Source organism: Lissotriton vulgaris, chromosome 5 (assembly GCF_964263255.1).
Source record: "Lissotriton vulgaris chromosome 5, aLisVul1.2, whole genome shotgun sequence".
NCBI classification, from domain to species: domain Eukaryota; kingdom Metazoa; phylum Chordata; class Amphibia; order Caudata; family Salamandridae; genus Lissotriton; species Lissotriton vulgaris.
Window position 1 is genome coordinate 336,457,120 of NC_141693.1, and position 26,295 is coordinate 336,483,414.

A 26,295-nucleotide genomic window follows, 5' to 3' on the forward strand; every position below is an offset into this window, starting at 1 on the left:
TCAAGAGGTTTTACGGATCAGGAAGGGCAACAGATTCCCTACAGCAAGAAATCAATCAGATCCAAAACCAGGAGGGGCAGGGGACGAAAGCTCAGAGGACTACAGAAGGAAGCTGAGATCAGGGGCCAACAGGAATTAGATGGTGCAGACACTAGAGAAGTCCAGGTGATCAACCTCTCCAAATTACACCTCACTCCAGACATGGTTTCCCTCCTTAGCAAAGGTCTAAGTTTCAATCCATATGCAACTGGGGATATTTGTAAACTAAAAATGGATTTGTTTAAATTTGTGAGGAACCTAAAACTGAAAAAGCATTTCTTTGGTTTGGAGAAAAGGGATAGAGGGGTTAGAAACATACCTGTAACAAGCACCACTGAATCTTTATCAATAAATGATGTGCATGCAACTCATCTTCTTTTATCATTGACCGACATGGAAGATTCTCCCCTAGATATGGACAGACTTCTAGAGGAGTTGGATATAGAATCTGATTTTAGCATTGTCAGTGGGCTCAAATCCAAGTCTAAATGGATTCCCACACTACCTGGTGGCAATGCAATAGACAATTTTTATAGACGTGTGTTAGAAGATCTTGACCACCTGAACCTTCTACACAAAGACAGAATGTTTAAGTACAAGGACAACCTCACCATTGGGGAAAGAGTAGCACTGAACACACTTATGAATGACAACACTATCACCATACGAGAGGCGGACAAGGGAGGGAATGTAGTGGTAATGGATCGCATAGATTATCAACTTGAAATTAATCATCAATTACAAGATGAATTGTGCTATGAACGCCTCACTTACAACCCCATTGGTCCTCTAACAATAGAAATCAACTCTCATTTGTTAAATTGGAAGCAATCAGGGTTACTTAATGAGGAAGAATACTTGTATTTAAAAGTATTCAGACCTACATATCCATGGTTATACACCTTGCCCAAGATACACAAAAACGTACCCTTTCCACCGGGGAGACCAATAGTGTCTGGCATAGGGGGCCCGACAGAAAAAATAGCAGAATACGTGGATCTTTTTCTGGGCCTGCTAGTGAAAAATCTACCTTCCTATATACAGGACTCTAAACATATTCTGAGTACCTTAACAGACATGGAATGGCAAGAAGACTTTCTTCTTGTAACAATGGATGTGGTGTCCCTGTACACCAGTATTGACACGGATTTGGGTATTCAGGCAATCAACAAATTCCTTGGGAATAGACCTGCCACACTATGGAAACATACTGAAATGCTATCCACAATGATAGAATTGGTCCTCAAAAATAACTATTTTATGTGTGACAAGAACTGGTATCGACAGAAGCAAGGTGTAGCCATGGGCTCTAAAATATCACCCTCTTTTGCAAACCTGTTCATGGGTGCACTGGAGGCAGACTTGATTTGGGGCGAAAAGGGTGCTCAATATATCGACTCCATAATATTTTGGGGTCGATATATTGATGACTGCATCCTCATTTGGTCAGGCTCAGAGGAGCAATTACAAAATTTCTTTCAATACCTGAATGAGAATACGTGGAAGATCAGCTTCACTATGAAGTGGAGTAAAACGAATATGGAATTCTTAGACATTGAGTTCTATATCTCTTCCAATTGTTTGCATAGTAGACTGTTCAGGAAGTCAACAGCATGCAATGCAATTCTGCATGCCTCAAGCTCTCACCCTTCACATCAGATCAACGCCATACCCTTTGGCGAATTTATTCGGGCAAGGAGAAACTGTAGTGAAGACTGTGAGTTTGGGAGATGTCTTACCAGCATGAAAGAAAGATTCCTTACCAGGGGTTATACAAAGAACACCATTGCCAAAGCTGAGAAAAGAATTAAGAGAGTCAAAAGAATAGATACTCTTACCGTTAGACAGAAGCTTAATTCTAACAAGAAAGACTGTATAAGAATGGTCACGGACTTTAATTCACTTCATGTGGATTTACGTAAAAGTCTAACGAAACACTGGAGTCTACTAAAAACTGAGAAAGCACTGACCGAGTACATTACAGATCGACCGCAAATCTCTTTTAGAAGAGGAAACACACTACGAAACAAGTTGAGTCCCACAGTACCCCGGGATATCAGGAGTGCTGATTGGTTGACACAACGTGGTCTGGGTTTCCACAAATGCAGGTTCTGCAGTATGTGTAAATGGGCGAAACACGGCATTACAAATTTTATGGGCACTGATGGAGTATTGTATACCATCAGGAGTAACATTAACTGTACAACTAAATTTGTCGTTTATATTATTGAATGTGAATGTGGCAAACGGTATGTGGGAAGCACGATTAGATCACTAAAAGAGAGAATGATGGAACATGTGAGAGCCATTGTGAATGGTGACCCCAAATATCCCGTGGCCTTACATGTAGCCTCTTGCCAAAAAGATCAGAGAAACAAAAATGTGCAATTTTTTGGAATAGAAACTGTTCCTTTGGAAACAAGAGGTGGGAATTGTGAGCTGAGACTGAGACGCACTGAAGCGACCTGGATCATGCGTTTAAAGTCTGTGGAGTTAGGGTTAAACTATGACCAGGAGATGCAATACTTTTTGGGTGATTAAATAGAGATACTGTAATACTGTCTACACATCTGATAGTCACAAAATTAAGAAATGTTGCAGAACTGTGTCTGTGAAAACGCTAATACCTAGATTTTTCTAATGCTGGAATGAATCTCCTGTACTTACAAATATTGTTATAAATTCAAATACTATCCTATGATATTATACGCAATGTTATGTGATTTATAGTCACAGTATGAATGGGCTATTAACTCGTAAAGAAACTTTTCTCTACCACGGTGTGCACTTCACTATGGACAACCATATTGGAACCTAGTGTTACATTGCACTAGTGAATTGAAATCTACCTTGCAAGATACCGACGTTCCCTAGGATATATACCCACTGGTAATATGGTATGTATGGAATAGGACATATTGCGACGAGAGGATTTCGGACGTTTGATATTGCGACCTACTGATCGCACATCTGCTACAACATTCTTTTGTCCTATAACCCACAAGAATCAACTCTCACATCATCTTATTGAGTTGTAAATATTACAAGAACGGCAATCCTACTCAGCAAGTAGGGTAACTAAACATAACGTACTATCCAACATGGCCGAGGCGCAACTCGCGTATGCGTTCTAGTGTTCTAGTGTTTTGAACACGTCACGTTCAGGCACGCATATACGTCAGTGTAAACGCAATCACGTGTCCCAACAGGAACAGGGCTCGGAGGAGGTGCACCCACCGGACACAATCGGGAAAGCCGCACACGGGTAAGTGAATCATGCGAGCGTTACGGATTCTGAAATAGGAGTTGCTTCTTGATTCACTATACATAACGAGTATAGGTCTAATATTTCCCTATCACTCGATTTCTTTTAGCTTGGCACACGCCAGAATTGGAACCGCAACCGGTATCCACGCACAGAAAAGTCAAATTGGTAAGGTTAACCCAGACCTTCTGAAATGTAACTTTGGCTAATAATGACTAACTTTGTCAAAATTTGACGGTAATATCATTTTTCTTGACAGCATCTTATTGAAAACGGAAGTTTCAAAATTTCGTGAACTATATCGGGTGATCTCCGAGCCCCATTTTATTTGTGTGTTATCTAGACACATGTAAGTAGAATAGAAGTACGTTTAAAGGTCATGCATGACACACAAAGTATGATCAAGAAATCGAGATAATTAATGAGATCTATACATTAGAAAGGGTAGTTCTAGGCAGGTATTTTGTAGACAATGGTTCTATCAAGATAATCATTGAAACTTTGGATTACATAGCTAGGTATCGACTCGACTCACCGAGATGATGTTTCGAAATAACTTGTATCTAAGGTGACACATCTACCTTTACTTTGTCACAGAAACAAAGAATTTTTACTGCTGCTGGACGCACTCGAACTAGTGCAACAGGTCAAGGGCCCGGCTGGGTCGGAAATATCACCAGCTGAGCGGTGAGTCTGCTTGTAGTTATTGGCGGACAGTCTCATTATGGTGATATCTTGCCTGAATATCACGTTAGTACAACTAGTGATGAGATTTTTCCGATTTTGTCTTTTTCTTCTCAACAAACATATAGACCTTCTGACGTTGACACGGCCATCTAGGTAGGCTTTTATAAATGACACATGTGTTCACTATTTCACTAAAATTCGGCATGATGAATGTAAGAGCCGTACACGGTTAGGACACTTCCGTTGCGAGGTATAACACGTGTCATTTTGTCGTTGGAGATAACTGATGATTTTTCCGTCCCTGCACAGATCCATCACAATCATGATTACACACATCCACGTCCTTATAAAACATCGATAATAGACACTCCTTTTTCGACACGTATGTATTGTGGTGGCACTAGTGAAACAAACTTGAATAAATCACTGTACGCTCACTGCAAGAGGAAGCACTCACTGTATGCTCGTAAGGACCTAAGAATTATGGCCCTGTATGTAAATCCATTTGTACAAAGAATATGCTAGACGCTACTCATTTGTTTGTTTCAGCCCTGAGGAATCGCGAAGGCGATGAAACACGTGTCGGCTGGCTGTAATCTTCATTAAAGACTCCAAGATTTACTCATCTATTGGAACTTTTTTCAATTCTGTCAATTTGGTGTTTGTAATTTCTTGATAATTTTGTCACTGTACAATCCTTCACTTGATATAGAGTGCTTCGGCAATCCACATACTAGTTAGTAGTAAGTCTCTACTTATAGGAGTGGTTTAGGTTTACCCACTCGCCGATTAGCACCTAAGAAACTCAGAGTTATAACCATATGCGTATAAATTGGCAGTGCACCCATTCAGAACTGGTCCAAAAACCTTCATCTCTTTAGTCTGTCTGCAGTTGAGGGTAGCCGCCACGCATTATTAAACACTTGTGAAACATTTCTAGTATACCAGTGCTAGATACACCAGACATTCCCAAAATGGATCGTACCAAAATGGCAGAAGAATTGTTTGAGAACCTAGCGAAAGGCATGTCCTCTCAAACTGCTTCCACTAGCACTAATACCCCTCGCATTGAGGGCCTCAGAGACAAATTCATTAAATTAGAACGCTTAAAGAAGCTAGAAAATTCAAAATGGTGGGATGGAGCGACTCTCAAACAATATTTGAGATTAAAACGCGTCCCTAGAGGTCTGAGAGGCCAAATCTTTCCCACCTACGATGACCTGGATGCCGACCTCATGATCAAATGGGAAGAATCTCTCTCTAATAATTCTATTACTCTTATGGAAATATTAATTGTAAGTGCTGAACGCAAAGTTACTAAATTACAAACTGAAATAGCCACAATAGAACAAGAAATTAAAGATTTGAATAAACCTGAATCTACTGTAAAAAATTATACCATCCTGGATGAAATCCTATTAAAACATCAGTCTGATATTTAAAAATAGGAAAGCCAGGCAACTAAGAAGGGATGAGTTGGATTATACCCGTGGTCGGATTTTTACTTTTGACAAGAAATATGATTCCCTGATCCCCAATAGCTCTAAAAATGTCAACAAGAAAACACAAGGTTCAGAACCTGCCTCTTTGTCATCTAGCAACGCTTCACTTAACTCCCTAGGCGCTGCAGGGGGAGAATCGGACAACCAGGATAGACAAGGGATGCCACCTTTTTTTCAAGAGGTTTTACGGATCAGGAAGGGCAACTGATTCCCTACAGCAAGAAATCAATCAGATCCAAAACCAGGAGGGGCAGGGGACGAAAGCTCAGAGGACTACAGAAGGAAACTGAGATCAGGGGCCAACAGGAATTAGATGGTGCAGACACTAGAGAAGTCCAGGTGATCAACCTCTCCAAATTACACCTCACTCCAGACATGGTTTCCCTCCTTAGCAAAGGTCTAAGTTTCAATCCATAAGCAACTGGGGATATTTGTAAACTAAAAATTGATTTGTTTAAATTTGTGAGGAACCTAAAACTGAAAAAGCATTTCTTTGGTTTGGAGAAAAGGGATAGAGGGGTTAGAAACATACCTGTAACAAGCACCACTGAATCTTTATCAATAAATGATGTGCATGCAACTCATCTTCTTTTATCATTGACCGACATGGAAGATTCTCCCCTAGATATGGACAGACTTCTAGAGGAGTTGGATATAGAATCTGATTTTAGCATTGTCAGTGGGCTCAAATCCAAGTCTAAATGGATTCCCACACTACCTGGTGGCAATGCAATAGACAATTTTTATAGACGTGTGTTAGAAGATCTTGACCACCTGAACCTTCTACACAAAGACAGAATGTTTAAGTACAAGGACAACCTCACCATTGGGGAAAGAGTAGCACTGAACACACTTATGAATGACAACACTATCACCATACGAGAGGCGGACAAGGGAGGGAATGTAGTGGTAATGGATCGCATAGATTATCAACTTGAAATTAATCATCAATTACAAGATGAATTGTGCTATGAACGCCTCACTTACAACCCCATTGGTCCTCTAACAATAGAAATCAACTCTCATTTGTTAAATTGGAAGCAATCAGGGTTACTTAATGAGGAAGAATACTTGTATTTAAAAGTATTCAGACCTACATATCCATGGTTATACACCTTGCCCAAGATACACAAAAACGTACCCTTTCCACCGGGGAGGCCAATAGTGTCTGGCATAGGGGGCCCGACAGAAAAAATAGCAGAATACGTGGATCTTTTTCTGGGCCCGCTAGTGAAAAATCTACCTTCCTATATACAGGACTCTAAACATATTCTGAGTACCTTAACAGACATGGAATGGCAAGAAGACTTTCTTCTTGTAACAATGGATGTGGTGTCCCTGTACACCAGTATTGACACGGATTTGGGTATTCAGGCAATCAACAAATTCCTTGGGAATAGACCTGCCACACTATGGAAACATACTGAAATGCTATCCACAATGATAGAATTGGTCCTCAAAAATAACTATTTTATGTGTGACAAGAACTGGTATCGACAGAAGCAAGGTGTAGCCATGGGCTCTAAAATTTCACCCTCTTTTGAGAACCTGTTCATGGGTGCACTGGAGGCAGACTTGATTTGGGGTGAAAAGGGTGCTCGATATATCGACTCCATAATATTTTGGGGTCGATATATTGATGACTGCATCCTCATTTGGTCAGGCTCAGAGGAGCAATTACAAAATTTCTTTCAATACCTGAATGAGAATACGTGGAAGATCAGCTTCACTATGAAGCGGAGTAAAACGAATATGGAATTCTTAGACATTGAGTTCTATATCTCTTCCAATTGTTTGCATAGTAGACTGTTCAGGAAGTCAACAGCATGCAATGCAATTCTGCATGCCTCAAGCTCTCACCCTTCACATCAGATCAACGCCATACCCTTTGGCGAATTTATTCGGGCAAGGAGAAACTGTAGTGAAGACTGTGAGTTTGGGAGATGTCTTACCAGCATGAAAGAAAGATTCCTTACCAGGGGTTATACAAAGAACACCATTGCCAAAGCTGAGAAAAGAATTAAGAGAGTCAAAAGAATAGATACTCTTACCGTTAGACAGAACCTTAATTCTAACAAGAAAGACTGTATAAGAATGGTCACGGACTTTAATTCACTTCATGTGGATTTACGTAAAAGTCTAACGAAACACTGGAGTCTACTAAAAACTGAGAAAGCACTGACCGAGTACATTACAGATCGACCGCAAATCTCTTTTAGAAGAGGAAACACACTACGGAACAAGTTGAGTCCCACAGTACCCCGGGATATCAGGAGTGCTGATTGGTTGACACAACGTGGTCTGGGTTTCCACAAATGCGGGTTCTGCAGTATGTGTAAATGGGCGAAACACGGCATTACAAATTTTATGGGCACTGATGGAGTATTGTATACCATCAGGAGTAACATTAACTGTACAACTAAATTTGTCGTTTATATTATTGAATGTGAATGTGGCAAACGGTATGTGGGAAGCACGATTAGATCACTAAAAGAGAGAATGATGGAACATGTGAGAGCCATTGTCAATGGTGACCCCAAATATCCCGTGGCCTTACATGTAGCCTCTTGCCAAAAAGATCAGAGAAACAAAAATGTGCAATTTTTTGGAATAGAAACTGTTCCTTTGGAAACAAGAGGTGGGAATCGTGAGCTGAGACTGAGACGCACTGAAGCGACCTGGATCATGCGTTTAAAGTCTGTGGAGTTAGGGTTAAACTATGACCAGGAGATGCAATACTTTTTGGGTGATTAAATAGAGATACTGTAATACTGTCTACACATCTGATTGTCACAAAATTAAGAAATGTTGCAGAACTGTGTCTGTGAAAACGCTAATACCTAGATTTTTCTAATGCTGGAATGAATCTCCTGTACTTACAAATATTGTTATAAATTCAAATACTATCCTATGATATTATACGCAATGTTATGTGATTTATAGTCACAGTATGAATGGGCTATTCACTCGTAAAGAAACTTTTCTCTACCACGGTGTGCACTTCACTATGGACAACCATATTGGAACCTAGTGTTACATTGCACTAGTGAATTGAAATCTACCTTGCAAGATACCGACGTTCCCTAGGATATATACCCACTGGTAATATGGTATGTATGGAATAGGACATATTGCGACGAGAGGATTTCGGACGTTTGATATTGCGACCTACTGATCGCACATCTGCTACAACATTCTTTTGTCCTATAACCCACAAGAATCAACTCTCACATCATCTTATTGAGTTGTAAATATTACAAGAACGGCAATCCTACTCAGCAAGTAGGGTAACTAAACATAACGTACTATCCAACATGGCCGAGGCGCAACTCGCGTATGCGTTCTAGTGTTCTAGTGTTTTGAACACGTCACGTTCAGGCACGCATATACGTCAGTGTAAACGCAATCACGTGTCCCAACAGGAACAGGGCTCGGAGGAGGTGCACCCACCGGACACAATCGGGAAAGCCGCACACGGGTAAGTGAATCATGCGAGCGTTACGGATTCTGAAATAGGAGTTGCTTCTTGATTCACTATACATAACGAGTATAGGTCTAATATTTCCCTATCACTCGATTTCTTTTAGCTTGGCACACGCCAGAATTGGAACCGCAACCGGTATCCACGCACAGAAAAGTCAAATTGGTAAGGTTAACCCAGACCTTCTGAAATGTAACTTTGGCTAATAATGACTAACTTTGTCAAAATTTGACGGTAATATCATTTTTCTTGACAGCATCTTATTGAAAACGGAAGTTTCAAAATTTCGTGAACTATATTGGGTGATCTCCGAGCCCCATTTTATTTGTGTGATATCTAGACACATGTAAGTAGAATAGAAGTACGTTTAAAGGTCATGCATGACACACAAAGTATGATCAAGAAATCGAGATAATTAATGAGATCTATACATTAGAAAGGGTAGTTCTAGGCAGGTATTTTGTAGACAATGGTTCTATCAAGATAATCCTTGAAACTTTGGATTACATAGCTAAGTATCGACTCGACTCACCGAGATGATGTTTCGAAATAACTTGTATCTAAGGTGACACATCTACCTTTACTTTGTCACAGAAACAAAGAATTTTTACTGCTGCTGGACGCACTCGAACTAGTGCAACAGGTCAAGGGCCCTGCTGGGTCGGAAATATCACCAGCTGAGCGGTGAGTCTGCTTGTAGTTATTGGCGGACAGTCTCATTATGGTGATATCTTGCCTGAATATCACGTTAGTACAACTAGTGATGAGATTTTTCCGATTTTGTCTTTTTCTTCTCAACAAACATATAGACCTTCTGACGTTGACACGGCCATCTAGGTAGGCTTTTATAAATGACACATGTGTTCACTATTTCACTAAAATTCGGCATGATGAATGTAAGAGCCGTACACGGTTAGGACACTTCCGTTGCGAGGTATAACACGTGTCATTTTGTCGTTGGAGATAACTGATGATTTTTCCGTCCCTGCACAGATCCATCACAATCATGATTACACACATCCACGTCCTTATAAAACATCGATAATAGACACTCCTTTTTCGACACGTATGTATTGTGGTGGCACTAGTGAAACAAACTTGAATAAATCACTGTATGCTCACTGCAAGAGGAAGCACTCACTGTATGCTCGTAAGGACTAGGCATGAGCGGATTTTGCGGATTGGCAATCCGCGAATTTGCGGATTTGCGAACTCGCAATCCGCAAAATCCGCGAATTCCCGCGAATTTGCGGATTTTTTTTTTTTTTTGTGTTCGCCCGTGTTTCTGCCAGTTCGCGAGGGTTTTTACAATTTCGCAATTTGCGAACTTACCTGTCGGGTCGCAAGTTTTGCGAACTTGTTGTTTCTACGTGTCCAACCTGTTTGGGACACTCTTCTTCATCACTGCCACTCTCTGTCACCACTGCCACTCTCTGACTACTCATGCCACCCTCTGGCCCACCCATGCCACCCTCTGTTTCATCACCACACCCTCTGGTTGTCCAGTGTACATTATTTTCGGCAAAGCAAAGCACACCTTCCCTGCCTCAAGTGACCTGAATTAATTTGGGGCTGATTAATGTGTCACAGAATATTTTTTTAGCTGGCACCTGCTTCCTTAGTGCGCCCTGATTAGTGATCTTTTGCACTTGCTAAGTGCTTTCATTGTTGCAAAATTAGTTACAACACCTGCCCTGCCCCAACTGACAATAATGAATTAGGGGCTGATTAATGGATTTTAACTTCCAGCCTGGCTCCTGCTTGTCTCCCTTAGCTGTAATTCATGACCTTTGTGGCATATGTGTAACTATTCTGAGGTTCAGAGCAGGGTCACATAATAGTTTCAACTGGCAACTGAACTCTGGAGGGGCCCCTCAGGAAGCACTACAGTAAATGGCTACTAATGATGTGCCTGAACTTTTGAACCTGGTAAGTAGTTACTTTCAGTTTTGCTTAGATCGTATTTCTGCAATTTCGCACTTATTCGCGGGGCGCGAACTCACGCGAACAGTGCGAGCAGTGCGAGCAAAATCCGCTGCTCGCGGATTTGCGGATTTTGCAGGAAATTCGCAAATCTCGCGGATTGCGGATTTCCCGAAAATCCGCAAAATCCGCGAGCGGAACGGATTTTCCGCCCATGCCTAGTAAGGACCTAAGAATTATGGCCCTGTATGTAAATCCATTTGTACAAAGAATATGCTAGACGCTACTCATTTGTTTGTTTCAGCCCTGAGGAATCGCGAAGGCGATGAAACACGTGTCGGCTGGCTGTAATCTTCATTAAAGACTCCAAGATTTACTCATCTATTGGAACTTTTTTCAATTCTGTCAATTTGGTGTTTGTAATTTCTTGATAATTTTGTCACTGTACAATCCTTCACTTGATATAGAGTGCTTCGGCAATCCACATAGCAGCAGCCTTTAGGGCCAAGGCCATTGGGCTTTCGAAGGACTGTTGGAGGGCTCAATCACCCCTATCGCCAACATCTTAGAAACCTCCACTTTGATGCTTGTTTTGACCCGGTCAATCAGCCTGTAAATCTTGTGTTTCACAGGAGGGCTGTCACCAGTGTCCCCGTCATGGGTACACCAGTGAGTAACACCTGGGGTCAGGGAGAACAGCATGGCAAACTGCCCCATCAATTGGTGACAGTCACTCTGCTGCTCTGCGGTCAGTGAAAGAGAGAGAATCACACCTCCCACTGACCCATTGTGATCCTTGGTGAACAGGAGGTCAGGGAAAGGTTCACTTTCCTGTTCCACCCATCATGTGTCCCCAACAGCATGCTCACTCCGGACCTCTACAAGGGAGGCTTGGGGTAGTTCACATGTAGGACCCTCAAAGGGTTCCTGGGAGTCTGCAAATTCACCAGGTAGGTGACATTACTTTTGAGCTCCACTACCTCAAAAGGCCCAGTCCACTGGTCCTGAAAGCCAAAAGGTTCAACTGGGGCCATGACCCACACTTTCAGGTAGGCTGAAACTCTACCAGAGAAGCATTCTGGTCATACCAGCGTTTCAGCTCCTCTTGGCTTCCTTCCAGGTTCGCCTGAGTAAGTTTCCTGAAGCTGCTAGTTTGGTTCCTGAAGACCAGCATTTAGGTAAATACATCCTGGGGAGTTTTCCTGGGAGCTGTCTCCCAGCTTTCCTTGACCAAACTGAGAGGTCCCCTCACAGGGTACCCATACAGAAGCCTAAAGGGACTGAACCCTAAGGACTTCTGTGGTTCCTCCATGTATACAAAGAGAAGGCATGGTAAGAGAACGTCCCACTTCGCCTCATGGGTTCTGTTAGACCCTTGATCATGCCCTTCAAGGTTTGGTTGAATCTCTCCACCAAACCATTACCATGTGGGTGATAAGGAGTGGGTGAACTTGTAGGCCACAACGCACTCCTTCTACAGGGATGTCATAAACTTGGATATGAAATTGGCCCTACGGTCAGATACCACCTCTCTGGGGAAGCCCACACGGGAAAAGATCCCCATTAACGCCAGGCCCACCACTGTCGCCGGTCGTTGTCCTGAGAGGGATAGCCACCGGGTACTGGGTTGCATGGCCCACCAAAACCAGGATGTACCTGTTGCCCATGGTTGTCATGGGATCCAGTGGCCCCACAATATACATACCAACCTTTTCAAATGAGGTTCCTACACTTGGAAAAAGTTGGAGAGGAGCTGTACACTTCCTTCCACTCTTACTACTTGCCTGGCAAGACATGAAATGTGCATCTCACTGCCTTTGCATTTGGGGCCAAAAGAAGTGAGCCACAATCATATCAAAGGTCTTATCCTGATCCAAATGTCCTGCCAAAGGCACGTCGTGAGCCAGACCCCGTAGGAACATCCTGAAGCACTGGGGTACCACCAGCACACAGGCTGACCCAGACTCCGTGACCTTAGGCTCGCTGTATAGGAGACCATTTTCCCAGTAAATCCAGTGTGATTCAGACTGATCACCAGCTGCCTGGTTAGCAGCCTGCTGCCGCAAACTCTCTAGGGAAGAGTATTCTTTCTGCTCCCTGCAGAATTCTACCCTAGTCGGACCACCCTCTTGCTGTCAATGGGTCAACTCAAGTAAGTCCCCCAGTTCAGCTACCACATCCCTAGTAGGTACTGAGGCCTCCCCTTCGAGGTCAGCCTCCTCCCGGACCATTGGAACCACCGGCAGGTTTCCCGCACCCACTGCCCTTTCTCTTGACAGCAACCTGGGCCACTGTTTCAGGCTCCAGGTCCTTACCTGCTGCCATTGACCAAGTGGTCACCCATGCCCCTCTGGCAACCCAAGCATCTCCAAGTGAGACAGTAGTTCCACATGCTTCTATAAGGACTACTCCAGGTCAATACTTAGCAGACAATCTACAGGCATGGTAGGGCTCACAACGACCATCTGTGGACCTAAGACTCCCCCTCCCCCATTTAAAAGGAACCTGCGCCACCATGCACTGGCACTCTAAGTCATCCACTTGGTGGAATGCCCCAGGGACTACCTGCTCCTCAGAGACCAGGTGACACCGGACTGAGGTCACATTAGCTCCAGTATCTCTGAGAGCCTTTACTCTTCTTACATTGATGGTCACCCAGGTGCTGTATTTTTTAGTGTTAGCTGGCATCTGGTTTCCTGGGGCCATCTCACTGTTCCCTAGTGAGACGAGTGTCATTTCTGTGGGATACCAACCTTCCTGTAGGTACCCCACCTCCCCAAGCGCTACACTAGCCAACACCTTGGACTGCCCACCAGTGGGTGGCTGTGCCCTCTTGGGACACTTGGGGTCCCCCTTCAAGTGACCCACCTGTTCACATAGCACCTTTACCCTGGGTATTTTTGTGGGGCCTTTTAGAGAACTCCTGTGCTTTATCCTTGTTCCCCCACTCTTTTGCTGGGGAACCTGCCCACCTTTAGCTGAGCCTCCCCATATACCTTCTTGTGAAGCCTGGTACTAACCCAGCGGTCCACCTCTATAGAAAGCTTCCTGGGGTCAGTCAGCTTATAATCAGTTAAATCAGAGCTTTCCAAACTCTGTGTAGCAACACGGTACTATTGTCGACTGCCATGGGTGGCTGTGTCGCGCGGTGACGCTGGTACTGCACATGTTAGTGAGTTCACAGTATGCAGGCATAGGCTGAGAAAGGAGAGGGAGACCGTTAGGCAAGCATGTGCGCAGTCTGGTCAGCAGAGTCGCCACTGCTACCCATTCCCAGCAGGAGGGTTTGCCCGAGGTCGAGGGGGAAAGAGTGGCCGCTGGGCTCTGCTGTCTGTCTGATCCCTCGTGGCGCATAGATGCCAGGGGCTACTGCCACCATGAGCATCGAGCCCCCATGGCGCGGAGATGCCCGGGCACCACTGCCACCATGAGCATCGTGGCATCGAGACCCTAGCTTGCCTGACCGATCTGCTGTCGGGCTACACCGTGGAGGTGCTGCGCCAGCGGCCACCGGACCTGGTGGAGTTTGCAGTGCAGGATGGTGCGGGATGGTTGCCGCGGGCACAATATTCACGCCAACGTTGAGGCATAGGAGCCCATGCAGTCCATGACGAGGAAGATGAGGACGCCAACTCAGACTTCGAAAGTAAGGATGGGTGTGCGGGCTGTGAGAGACCCTTTGCCTCCCTTGCAGCATGTTTGCGCCTCATTGACACATCCGACCCTGCCTGCACGCCTCTGCATGCCTGTCATTACTCCTACAAGACAGCCCCTCTTCCACTCCGAGCAGGGATACCCCCTCCTATCAGAAGCTAACTTTCCTGCCCATCTCTCTGGCCCACCCCTGTCTATAATGAGACCTGGATCTCTGACCTCCCCCCCACCCATCACGCCAACTTTGAGGTGTAGGAGCCCATGCAGTCCAACGGCGAGGAAGATGAAGACGCCAACTCAGGCTTCAAAAGTAAGGATGCGCCGGCCCGGGTTTGCAGGTTGCGAGAGACCCCTTGCCTCCCCTGCAGCATGTCAGTGCCTCATTGGCATGCCTCTACGTGCCTGTCATTACTCCTGCAAGAGTGCCCCTCATCCACACCTAGCAGGGATACCCCCTCCTGTCAGAAGCTACCCCTCTTCCCATCTCTCTGGCCTACCACTGTCTATAATGAGACCTGGATCTATGCCCCTCCACCCGTCACTGCCCCTATCAGTCCGTCTGCCTCTCCTGTCATTCACATTCCTCACCCCCTCATGTCAGTCAGCCTTCTCCAGTCAGTCCTTCTTGCATTCAAAATCCCTCACCACCTCCGGTCATTCCTTTCTGCCACATTCCTGATTTCTCACCTTCTGTCAGTGCTCCTGTCTAGCATCCTCCTCCGGTCTGCCGAATCCCTGACCCCCTCTTTAAAGAAATATGTATATCTAAACACTTAGCCAGTGTTCTAAGGCAGAGCTCAGTCAACACTGCATGTACACACAGGCAGACTGCCTCAGAGACCCGTTCAGGCTCCACGCTCTCTCATACACTGCTTTGTGTGAGCAGGCACTTAAACTCTCAAACACCTACACCTGCATTGGAAAAGGGGCGTACCCATATTTTTTAGCACAACTGAAATACTTCCACAGGCAGAGTACCACTTCCCAGTAGTAGGCAGTATATATTCTGCCATAATGAGCACCTGGTCTTCTAGATTTTATGCAAACACTGTCTTTTCACCTTTTGACACAAAAGACTGATGACTAGCTTTGTCCAAACCAAGGTCAATTGCTGCCCTGAGTCTGTCCTATCTAGTGTCAATGCAGTTATTACTTCTGTCCCACCTTATGCTGAGAGCTCTAATTTCACATTATTATCTACTACTCAAATTAATGTATATGAAATGTTACTAAAGAGAATGAGGACTGTAGTGTACGAATCATGTCATCCATACTGGTAGGCAGTATAATATATGTTAAACTTTGTATCTCATGTTATTCCTCTCAATATTTCCACATTTCTTCCTTTTCCCGGAAGCCCCATAGTTTCCCAGATGCAGCAGTACTAGCCATCGAAACAGCTACTTTGGACACAGCAGCATCATAGGCTGTAAGAAGTGGATGCAGAAGCACTTGCCACAGAAACAGCTACACTGCAGAAACAGGCACCAGAGACAATAGCACAAAAGGTAGCAGGCACCAGTCACACAGAGGCATGAGAGACAGCATGTTTTAATCTAGTATCAGTTTAACCCAGGTGGTAACCTATTTCGTGAAAGCCTAAAAAAGGAAACACTTTTGAAGTTCAAGATTTGCTGGGGGACATTCCAGAGATCACTAGGCAAGGGCAAGATAAGGCAAACAAAAACACAAAATGGATACGTTTATAATTAAGAAGCGAAAAACTGGTGAGGATGGTTTTTACAAAGAACAAAATGTTTCAGCTATTGAGGAAAGTACCCAAGAATCAACTGAACGGTCTGTCTCAGTATGTAAGAAGTGTAAAGGAAAAATTGTAATTTCACATGTGGGACAGCCACCATACAAGCGGGAGGTCCCAATCACCACCTCGATGGCGGGCAGACTTTCGTAATAACGCCTTATGATTGGAACAGAAATCCATTTCTTTCAACTGCTCCTAGGAAATTTTTCACTTTTTAAAGAAGAGAATTAGCTGAAATAAAAAATGACACTGAAACGTGGAAACTTGAAAATGCTTGATGACGAAATGAGTGTCTTAATCTAATATTACACCAAATATTGACCAGCTGTGTTCATCCTATCAACCTCATACATCTCATTAAAATAGTAAGTGTTGTTGGTTTTGTCAAATGTTTTAATTATTGCACATATTTCCATATTGTTACTCATAAAGGACAACATGTTTTGGAAATGTATGTGTGTTATCTTACAAATCATATGTTTCTGAAAATATCAATGAAAGGTTTTGTGAGATATGTTGTGTCCCCATACATTTTGGTATTTACAATTTCTAATCTATGACATATGTATTTGTCCTTATCTCTAATATGCAGTTAATTTAACCTCCCAGTTGGCTAGTAAAACTGAATAATTGTGTCGCGAAATGATGCACATCTAAAAATGCAGTAAATTTAAACTCCAGTTTGCTAGGAAAACTGAATTACTGTGTCTCGAAATGACGCATGTATAAAAAGTGTGTCACCAACATGAAAAGTTTGGAAAGCACTGAGTTAAGCACTGGTGCAACTCTGCAAAACATAGACTAGACAAGTGCTCTCACGCATTCAAATTGTACAGACCCTGAAAATCTGTTACACTGTTGCCCTTCACCCAACCATCCAGTGCCCTGAGGTAAGAATCCACACATTCCAACCATGTCTGGGAATCTGTTTTCTTACAAGACCTAAACTGATCCCGATGTTTATCAGAGTGAGAGCATGCCTAGTGAAAAAGGACTCCTTCATGTCAGTGTAGGTGATATTGTACCCCTTACCCTAAGCCAACAAAGTATCCCTCACCTCTTCTGAGAAATGGAGCCACAACCCTGCCCCCCAATGCTTTTCAGAGGCCCCATTCATGTGTATAGCTGCCTCATAGCCCAAAAACCACCTTTGTATGTTGTAAACCTTTTTAAATTCCTTGCCTACATTCATGGGAATATGCAAAATCCTATCTGAGTGAAGTGAGGAATTGTTGCCACCATCGGTGCTGGATTTACTCTTTAACTCCAGCTCCTTGAGCCCACGCTGATGGTCTAAAACCACCTTCTGTGATTCCATCTTGAGCCTCTCAAGCTCTATCTGATGCTTCCTAGCTTAAATGAATGAATGATTAAATTTGTCGAGCGCTAGAATCACCCCTTAAGGGAAGAGCATAGACATCAGGCCAGAAGAGTCAGTTGCAGAAGAGTTCTGTTTTGAGAAGTTTCCTAAAAAGGAGGAGGACTGTGCACTTTCGAAGGTGCAGACAGAGAGTCCAATATAGTGGAGCAAGGAAGAAGAAGGCTTTACCCCCGTGCAGGACTTCCTAAAACATGTATAAGACTTTCTAAAACATGGGGTGACAAGAAGGTTTCTCCCTTAAGCGTAGAGATCTGCTCGGCTGATATCAGATGAGTTTTTCAGTTAGATGGCTAGGACCCTTGTCATTAAGTGCTTTGTATACAATGCAACAGATCTTAAACTTGATTTTCTAATATATATCGAGCCAGTGAAGTCATTGCAAAAAGAGGGAGAGGGGTTGAAATATTGAAAACCAGTCGAACTGCAGTAATCTGGACCACTTGAAGTTTATTCAGTAAGGATTCATTTGTGGTCTTGTGGGCAAGATGGCTGCTGACAGACCGTAGGGGAGCAGTCGCATGCCTCTACTACCCATGGTATAACTACAGAAGCTGATGCTGAAGTACGCTGACTATGCTGACTATTTCAGACTGTTGCTGCGATTATTGAGTAGACCGAGGCATCCACAGAACCAAGCTGAAGAAACCTGACGCCGGATTATTGTGGGGAAACTTTTGAAGGCTCACCTCCTCCAGAGAGTAAGCTACCTGATGTCCAGAATGGCGCTGAGAGGGGCTAAACTCAAGGAGCAAAAGGAGCTGAAAGAATCTGCAGCAATAACACCTGTGACAGCATCTGCCCCTAACCTACGCGGAGCAGCCTTGGTAAAACAATTAGCAGCGGCTAAAAATTTGGGGCTGATGGAAGAACAAACTAGACATTGTGCTGGAGAAAAGGAGACACCCATCGAAGCGGCAAAGAAAAGTACCAAGAGTGCCAGGTTAGGGGTGCAAAAGGCAAAGACGCTGCACTGCAGCAACCTACCTTGTACGAGGCTTTTCCCGCGGTGTCTGCCTTGACCGGGCAGGAGACGAATGCAGACGGAGCCAGAATACCTTCGGCTCTCAGGCAGACTCCCTGCAGCTCCGATCCCTCGGAAAGACAGCGTAAGCAGAGCGTGGAGAAGGCGGATGAGACAGAGACCGGGAGATCAGTCCAGGGGATCCTGGATACTGACGAGGAGGCTGAGAAGAGGATCGGAGGGAAAGGAATCACCGGGCCAGCAACCAACGCTGTATCTGTGCAGGACCGCGGAGGTAGCCAGCAGAAAGAGGCAGAACACCCAGAAGAGGACTTGGAGGACAGCGCGGATGCTAACACGCATGCCGACATCAGTCAGCAGCTCCCTGCTCCACAGTACAGGTACGGTTGCAAGCGAGGGAGCACAAGGTGGAACAAACTCTCGGAACTCTTGATGCAGATAACTGCACTCTGCAGAATGCTCACGCAGGGTCGGGACAGGGACTGGGAATAACTACACCAATGCTGGATATTGTGAAAGAAGGGGGAAATGCCGCAAGCCGCACAAACTGCATAAACCGCACCAGGAGAGATGGGAATAAGGCATCCTTGGCACCAGTAGTTACGGCGGGGTCAGATATATCTAAGTATCCACAGAAGACAGCTATCCCAGATTCGGTGCCTGGCTCCCTCAGCGATGATTGCTTTTTTTCTCTTAATGAGGACACAGGTTCCTCACCTTCAAGCGGGGAAATCTTGACAGGCGATTCTGACTCTGACTCCAACACTGACCCCTTCACTGAGGAAGGTATCTCAGTTCAAGCAGACAGCAGAGGGAAAGACCCTGGGTCAAACAAAAATGGAGAGGTATTCCATCCCAGGGGGGTGTAGTTAAAAAGCTCGACTGGGACTATTCCGTAACATCCCAATTGTATCAAAAAAGTGGAGGCTCAGATGTACAGCAGCATACCGCAACCGCACTGCAACCCCCTACCATAGACCTATTGTTCAGCACTCTTAAGCAAATGCAGGGGAAGGCCAGGACAGAGACAAGAAGGGCCAGACAAGCGTCTAAAAAATACACGGATCGCAAATGAACAAAATGTATATGGACATGGCAGGTAGAGTCACTCAGGTTGAAGAACGGACTGGGAAATTTGAGGACGATGTCTCTAAATGGCAGAAGTTTAAGGAGACGCGTGAAAAAGTTGGCGGAAGATCTGCAATGGAAGTCCGAAGATTTCGAGAATCGCCAAAGACGCAACAATGTTAGACTCTTGGGAGTGGCCAAGGGGGAAGAGGGGCAAGATAGCCGTTCTTTTTTTTTTTTTAATTTTTGGAAGACCTTTATTGACAAAAACCACATACAATACAGCAACAAGCCCGAGGGCTAGCAAGTACAGTACATTGCAACATAAAGGGTACTAAGGACATGTAACAGGATCAATGAGGTCTAATTTTTTTTTTCTTCAAAACCAAGTTTATTGAGCATAAAAGTATCAGGAATGTGGTATCTCCACACACCAAGATCACCACAACAGTATCAATGTAACGATGACATAGACAGTAAAGGATGAAGCAAATACCAAATTAGCTCAGTTTTAGAAATGCCCCAGCAGCCTACTCTAACCCCCAACTACACCCCCCCCCTACCCAACAATCCCCCCCACCACACGTGTACAAAAGAGCAGCAATAAAAAAGGAAATGCACAAAGAATAAGCAGGTAGAACGCAACCAGGGCTTTGCCGCATCAGGCCAGAAATGTCACTGTGCTCAAATGTCCTCCTCCAGCTCCGCCGGGGGGTCCAAGGACAGGCCACGGTAGTCGGCCCACCGCTTCCAAATCTTGAAATGTTTGCGCGGGCAGCCCCGCGCCTCGAAGACCGGCTTTTCCAGGCCCATAAAGTAATCAATCCCAGCCTTCCATGCAGACAGGGGGGGGGGGCCCTTACTGATTTCCATGCCCGAGCCAGGTCGCGTTTGGCCACAACCAGCCCCAGGAGCAACAGGTGACGCTTATATACGTTGCCCCCTACCCCTTCCATAATATGCAGCAGGCCCAGACGGTGGGTACGAGGAAGATCCCAGCCCAGGACCTCTGCCAGGCAACTCCACACGCCCCTCCAAAACCCAGTCAGGCGACCACACGACCACACCGTATGCATCAGTGAGCCAGGCACTTCCCCACAGCGCAGGCATTCCGGTGACGCAATCAATCCAGCCTTCCACAGACGCTCACGCGTATAATAAGCACGGTGCAAATATTTGAATTGGATCAGGCGGAGCCGAACCGCAACGGCGGTGCCGCGCGGGGATTCCAGCGCCTCCCTCCAATCGTCCTCATCAAGGGCACCCACATCCATCTCCCACGCCTCCCGAAGGGAGCGGAGAGTGGAGGAGCAGTGGATAACAAGTGTCTGATAAATCCTAGAGACTTTCTTGTCTCCCAAGTCTCCCATAAATACCTTTGCCTCAATCGGACTGAACTCTGGCAGGGAGTCGAGGCCGGCAATGCTCGGGGCGAGGGCATGCCGCAGCTGGAGGTAGCGGAAGAACTGGGACTGAGGCATCTGGAACTCCGCTCGGAGCTCCTCGAAGGACTTGAGGGTGGCGCCGGACATGACCTGGCCCAGTTGTGTAACTCCAATAGCCTCCCAGCCCTCAAACCCAGCCAAGGCCGCCAGTTCCGGAAGCAGGCCATTGTGCCACAGCGGCGTTTCAGCTGTTAATTTGCCCCACCAACCCATGCGGCGCAGGGATTGCCGCCACACCGTAAAGACCACTTTAGTGACCGACGGCAATCCACGGCGTATGCGAGCCGAATAAAGGATAGTGTGAAGCGTGCGATCTCCCATGAGCAGTCGTTCCAGGGCATAGGCCGGATCCCCCCTGTCTCCATACCACCATTCATTGAGGACAAGTAGGTGAGACGCTTGGTAATAGGAGAGGAGGTCCGAGGTGGCCAAGCCACCACAGTATGTGGACAGAAAGCACGTCTTCAAGGCCACCCTGGCCGCACCACCATCCCACAGGAAGCGGCCCAGCACCGAGTTAACCTGGCGGAACCACTCCATGCCAATGGGGTGTGGGAAGTTTTGGAGTTGGTATAGCAGCCGCGGCAGCGCCACCATCTTAAAGATGGCCGACCTCCCAAAAATCGTGAGTGGTATTCTGGACCAAGTTTTAACGTCTGTCTGGACCCTTTCCCACACCGGCAAGACACTGCGTGCCCAGGCCACAGCCCGCGAGTCCGAGAGGAAGACGCCTAGATATTTTAGGCCATCCGTCGCCACACGCAATTCGGCGGCCCATGGGTCAGCAACCACTCCGCCACCCAAGACTCACAGGGTCGAATTGTTCAGATTAAGGTGGAGCCCCGAGACCTCGCCAAACCCCCGCATGATCTCCAAAACCCGGGGACACGAGCGCCGCAGATCAGTGAGGAATAGAAGAACATCATCTGCATACAATGCAATCCTATCCGCCAGGTCATTGTTCCAGACAAAGCCACGTAGTCGGGCATCCGTACGTATCCGCGACGCCAGGGGCTCCATGGCAAGGGCAAAAAGGTATGGGGATAGTGGGCAACCCTGTCGAGTACCACGACCGATGCGGAAGCGCCCAGAGACAGCGCCGGCCACGCGGACCGAAGCCGTAACATTAGTGTAGAGGAGACGAATATATGACAGGAAGACAGGCCCTAGATTAAAGGCGGGCTAACAAGGTGAACAGATACGCCCAACTCACCGAATCGAAGGCTCGGTCCATGTCCGCAAGAAGGAGTGCCGCCTGTTCATCCCTAGTGCCCATGGCGTCAACCGCCGCCTGCGCCCGTCGGATATTATGCCGGGTGGCCCTGTGTGGCATGAATCCGGCCTGGTCAGGGTGGACCAGGTCAGCAATGTGAGGCAAAAGGCGGTTCGCTAGGGCCTTCGCCAAGATCTTGGCCTCAATGTTGAGGAGGGAGATCGGCCTGTAGAGTCGTGTCGGTCCGGCGCCCTGCCCGGCTTCAAGAATACCACTATCTCGGCATGACGCCAGTCTGGTGGCAACTCGCCCCGAGCCCGTGCCGCCTCCAGGGCACTGCGAAAGTGGGGTCCCAGCTGGACGTGGAACTTTTTGTAAAATTCACTAGGATAACCGCTCGGGCCGGGCGCCTTGCCAGTGTTCAATTGGCCTAGGGCCTCCCCGAGTTCCTCAGATGTAAGCGGGGCCTCCAAGGCGGTTCTGGTCTCGTCGGGGACTGCCTGCGGTAGCAGGTCATCCAGGTACGAGGCAATCTCATCTACCATCAAAGGATCACGAGGAGCGTATTGCGCCTCGTAATAGCGGGCAAAGCCTGCCGCCAGCAAATCTGGGTCGGTCATGACCGAGCCATCGTCCGCCGTGAGACCAGGCAGCCCTAGGGGCTGGAAAGTTGCCTGGCACAGCCTATGCAACATGGTGCAGGATTTGTCGCCCCACTGGTACACCCTGCTGCGCGTGGCAAGCCACGCCAGTCGGGCCTCCTCGTACAGGACTGAGGCATACATCTGTTGGGCCTGCAAGAGCTGTCTCACGACGCCCTCATCACCCCCGAGTCGACTACGCTGCTCCAGCTCCTCAACGCGGGCCGCGGCAGTCACAATAGCCTCCCGATGTTTTCGCCGAGCTGCCACACACCAAGCTATATCAACGCCCCGGAGCGTAGGCTTCAGTGCCTCCCACACAACCAGTGCGTCGACATCCCCCACCAAATTCTCGCGCCAGAAGTGGTCAATCGCCTCGCGTAAATGGGTCACATACTCCGGCCGCTGCAGCTGCCAGGAGGACATACGCCAGCGAAAAGGTTGTCGTTTAGAGGGGAGGGTCACGGTGGCTAGGACAGGGGAATGGTCCGAGAGGCCTCTGGGGAGTATCACGGCATCCCTGACGCGACTCAGGCAGGCACCTGGCACAAACAAATAATCCAGTCTCGAAAAGGACCCATGCACCGCCGACACATACGTGAATGCACGCACCGCAGGGTGAAAATGCCGCCAAACATCAATCCAGCCCAGACCGCTCACAGTCGCACACAATCTGGTGGGAGCGGCCGCGGGGGGGGGGGGGTCAGACATAACAGGAGCTCGTCTCAGGCGATCTAGGCCCACATCCATAACCTCGTTCCAATCGCCCCCCACCATGGTCAGAACATCCGGAATCTCATCCCACAGCGCGAACAGCCTCTCGGACAAGGCCCACTGCAGGGGGGGAGGGGCGTACACACTACCAAAAACCACTGGCTCGGAACCCAGCAGGCCCTTGATAAAGACCGGCCCTGAGGATCAATCCATTGTTTCTCATGAACATAAGCCACCCTACGGTGTACCAGTATGGCCACCCCCCGCGACCCCCTCGTGAAGCCCGCATGATAAACCTGTTGATATCCAAACCTCTGGAGGCTAAGGGCCTTAGAACCCAGCATGTGAGTCTCCTGGAGCAGAAGCACATCCACCATCTCCCTCTTCCCCCATCGCAGCACAGCCCCACGCTTGATTTTATCCAGGATACCCCGCACATTCCATGTCACAACCCGCAGAGTCTTTTGAGGAGACAAAGTCACAGTATCAGCCAATATCATCACAAAGTCTAGAATCCGGCCCTCCTTCCCACCCTGGCGCAACCCGCAAATCAACAAAAATCAAAGCCCTAGACACGTGCGGTCCCACCCCCCCAGCCCATGCACTCAGCAACCCCCCCCGACCCCGAACTCCCCCAACATTAGCAACACAAGAGCCACCCCCCACACCCCACACCCACCACCCCAATACCTCAGAAAACTTTGAAGTATCTGTCGCGGCATGGAGAGACCCGGGTCCAAAACAGAGGACCCAGGGCCCGCCATACCAATGGATCCCAACAACCCAACCATTGCACACACACACCACCCCCCCCCAACAACACTCACATCCGTGAGGGTCTGAGGCCCACAAACGGTACCCCCCGAGCCCCACAGTGTCCCCATGAAAAGCAACTGGAGCCCTCACATGGGAACCGACCGGCATACAAAAGACAGAATAGAACAGTCTCACCAGCCACAGTAGGGCAATACAACGTACAGCAAAAAGAATCTAGTCCCAGCAATGTTCAGCTGCCCGCATCGGAGTGCTCCGAGTCCCTGGCACCACCCGACTGCGATGCACTGGCGGAGGCCAACCTCTTCTTAGAGCGAGACCTCCGATGGCGGCCCTTCCTGTTCGGGCGATCCGTCCGCTCTGGCGACGATCCCTGGGACCTGCCCGGGTCCAGTCCCGGCTGGGGGTGCGGCCGGAGTCGCACCGCTTCGTCGGTCCAGCGGAACACCTCCTCCGGTGAATCAAAGAAATGGGTCCGGGACTGATACACCACCCGCAGGCGGGCCGGATACAGGAGAGAGTATTGGAGCTTGAGTCCTCTCAGCTTAGCCTTAGCGTCCATGAAGGATTGTCTCTGCTGCTGCACCATCTTCGTGTAGTCCGGGAAAATCATGATGGTATGATTCTCGAAGGCGAGCGAGCCCTTGTTCCTCGCCTCCCGCAGGATAACATCCCGGTCATGGTAATTGAGCAGCCGGGCGATGACTGGCCGCGGGCGCTCACCCTCCGGCGGCCGCTGGGTCAGAGCTCTGTGGGCCCTCTCGATCACGAAGCACGTAGACAGTGCCCCTTCGGGGAGCCAGCTCTCCAGCCACTGGGTCAGGAACCTCTCCGTGTTGTCCTTCTCGCACCGCTCCGGAAAGCCAATGAAGCGGAGGTTGTTTCTCCGCGCGTGCCCTTCGGCATCTTCCACACGGGCCGCCAGTTTCTTTTGAACTCCCTCCACCTCCGCCAACCATTTCTTCAGGGCCCCAATGTCACCCTCGGTCGCTGTGATGCGGGTCTCAGCCCCAGTGATCCGCTCCACCGCGTTGCGGAGGTCCTGGCGCAGGAGCGTGACATCCGCCCCGACCGCCCCAATTTTGGCATCAAGCATGTCCCGGGACTGGGTGATGGCCGCCAGTATAGCTGCATTGTCCGGTCCAGGGCCACCGCTGCCACCGGCCGCCCCAGAACCGCCACTCGGCCCGGTGAATTTGTCGATGGGGCCATGTTTAGGCGGGCCACCTCCTCTATCTCTGGTCATGGCACACGCCGGGCAGGGCGGACAACACCCCGGGACCGTAGGGCACTGTCGCAAGTCTTGGATGGAACGGCAGCAATGAAGCCACAAAGAAGATGGCGGGCCGGTCGGCACAGATCAGGTGTCGTGAAAATCGAGGACCCGGCTTCACCCAGGCAGGACAGGCCTCGCCCACACTCGTCGCCACGAGCGGCCGTCCAAAGCTCAGAAATAAGCTGCGGCTCCGTGATCCGTGGGTCGCCGCAGCCAACAGGCCGAGCCAAGAGCGGTGCAGCGGATGCCACCACCGTCCGCCAGTCTGTCACCGGCCGCCTCGGAGCACAATGACCCCAATCTCCAGCCGGCCACGGGGCCTCGCTGTGTCGTCGCCCCTCTCTGGTCACACAGGGGAAGAGTCGTCCTCTCATAGAGTAGGAGCCAGTGGCGCCGTCCTGATGTCCAGGCGATCGTAGCTGTAAAGTTGAGCCAAGGGCGGCGCAGCGGATGCCACCTACACCCGCCAGATCGCAACCGCCACCAGG